Source organism: Clupea harengus, chromosome 6, assembly GCF_900700415.2.
Source record: "Clupea harengus chromosome 6, Ch_v2.0.2, whole genome shotgun sequence".
Taxonomy (NCBI): Eukaryota; Metazoa; Chordata; class Actinopteri; order Clupeiformes; family Clupeidae; genus Clupea; species Clupea harengus.
The window spans coordinates 9,573,346-9,575,845 of record NC_045157.1 but is presented as its reverse complement, the minus strand read 5'-3'; the positions used below and the strand labels follow the sequence as shown (position 1 = coordinate 9,575,845).

The 2,500-nt window shown below is 48.8% G+C and overlaps 1 protein-coding gene across 1 annotated transcript in view; it reads left to right on the top strand.

The window, feature by feature from the left end:
• LOC116220763 (5-hydroxytryptamine receptor 4-like) overlaps positions 1-2,500 on the top strand; it is a 35,672-nt gene that overhangs the window by 11,346 nt on the left and 21,826 nt on the right.

The following is a 2,500-nucleotide window of genomic DNA, read 5'->3' as shown; positions in this document are numbered from 1 at the left end:
TGTGTTGTTGAATCTCCACATTCTGTTAACTCTGGTATTTCAGATGACAAAGAGCAATAGGTCTATACCCTTTGGTCTGTTTATGCTAGATCACACTACAGCCACTCAAAACGAACCCAAAGTACAAATGACTCTGAAGAGAAGCTAAACCCATCACAGGCAAACGTTACTGTTAAGAAGACCATACCTGAGCTGCCAATCACTGCCTCATAAAGAGAAGATTAAAAAAGGACTATCAGATGAATTGCTTTAATTGCCGTCATGGCAGTGCGTTTAGAGCCAGAGAACTGAGTTTTATGATGAAAGAAAATGATGACAGGCGTGGAAAAGTGAGGGAGGCAAGAGCACTTAAATTGCTGTTTGGATCTTATACACTTCACCAGACTGTGTTTCTATCCCTGAAGTTACAGCCCCCCTAGACACAGACACACACACACACCCACAGCAATGCAGCAAATACTCCTACTGACAGACACTCAGGTTGGAGCGACAAGTGCTTAATGTGTTTTTCTGCAGACCTGCATGTTCTCAGATCAGGCTGTCACTTTGACCCCCTGCGGGCAGTCGAAGTCTTTCTGCAGACGCTGACTTGGTGCTGGCTTGAAACCCAGTGCCACGCCGCGTGTCTCGGGGTGACGTCAGCGAGGCGGGCGCCAGGCAGCGCCGTTACTCCAGGGCACGGCCACATTAGCATGAGTAGCCTGGCAGCGGGAGAATGGACGTGGTGTTTGTGTTTGAAATGTGATGAGGTCCTCACCTCACGGTGGGTACACACACACAGACAGGAAGGAGAGGGGGAGCGAGAGAGAAGAGACGGAGGAGGTATGGAGGAGGGATGGAGAAGTGAGAGCAACAACAGAGACAGAGTGGGAATGAATGATGAGAGGGAGAGAGAGAGGGAGAGAGAGAGAGAGAGGGAGAGAGAGACAGAAAGGGAGAGGGAGAGAGAGAGGGGGAGAGAGAGAGAGAGAGAAAGAGAGAGAGAGGAAGAGGGAGAGAGGGAGGTAATCAGATGTGCAGTAGTGGGTAAGTGTCTGTGGTGTAGGCTGTGGGCAGTGACATGAGCACATCCATCTCTCTGCCTTCCCCCAGCAGAAAACAACTCCTCAGCCACACACACACACACACACACACACACACACACACTCACACACTCACACGCACAAACACAAACGCACACTCACACACGTATGCACACACGCAAGCGCACATACACACACACCCAAACCCCCACACACCATTCCATATTTGTCCAGGTACACATCATTTACCATCTGAAGTGATTCATAGATTTACTCAAAGATGGAGAATATCATTTCTGTATCTCAGCACAGTGGTGTGCGGTGTGGTGTGGTGTGTCTGTCTGTGTGTGTGTGTGTGTGTGTGTGTGTGTGTGTGTGTGTGTGTGTGTGTGTCTGTCTGTGTGTGTGTGTGTGTGTGTGTGTGTGTGTGTGTGTGTGTGTGTGTGTGCCTGTGTGTGTGAGAGCTGTGCATATGGTATGGTATGATCCAGCAGCTGGCAGTACCACCCACACATCCTGCGGACCATCGTGCCAGCTCTATAAATCTGCACCAGCCAGCACCTGCATCCGCCATCTTCTAGCCCTCGCTGCCCAGGCCCCTCACGCCTACGCTTGGGTGATGCTCTGACATGAACTCTCACGTCACCATGGAGAGCATAGTGCTGGAGGAAATATGACTTTGAAGCACGAGGGAGGCCATTAGAACCTGATGAGATTCACTAGTTCACATTCATCCTGCTAACCCAGGTTTGAAGCCATTAAGTCAGGACTATGATCTGGACGAGGAGAAGATCTTACCTTATTGGCTACTAGTTGACACATTAGTGTGTAATACACGCTTATTATGTTGAGGTCATTTCAGGAATGTTCAGAAGAATGGCTTCAAGTGTGTCTGCAAAGTGTGTGTGTGTCTGTGTGTGTGTGTGTCTGTGTCTGAAAAGTGTGTGTGTGTGTGTGTGTTTGTTGTGCGTGTGTGTGAGAGAGACAGTGAGAGTGAGGAGTACACATGCATTCCTGCACATGGAGTGACATATCTGGGTCAGTGGACATAGTGGAAGAGAGAGAGAGACACACACACACACACACACACATACACAAGCACACACACACACACACACACACACGCGCGCGCACACACACACACACACACACACACCATCTGCTTTTGGATCCGAGCTACCATCAGTTTTTAGAGTGGAAGAGCTGTGGTTCAGCAGACAACCTGCCGTTTTGTATTTTGCAATCAAGTTTTATATTTTCTTACATGAGCAACATGCACCCACACGCACACACACTGCCAGACATATAAACATCTGTAATGGAACATAGTTATGATAAAATGTTGTCTCTCCTCTGCTGTAGGTACTATGTACACAGTGTGTGTGTGTGTGTGTGTGTGTGTGTGTGTCTCTCCTCTGCTGTAGGTACTATGCACACAGTGTGTGTGTGTGTGTGTGTGTGTGTGTGTCTCTCCTCTG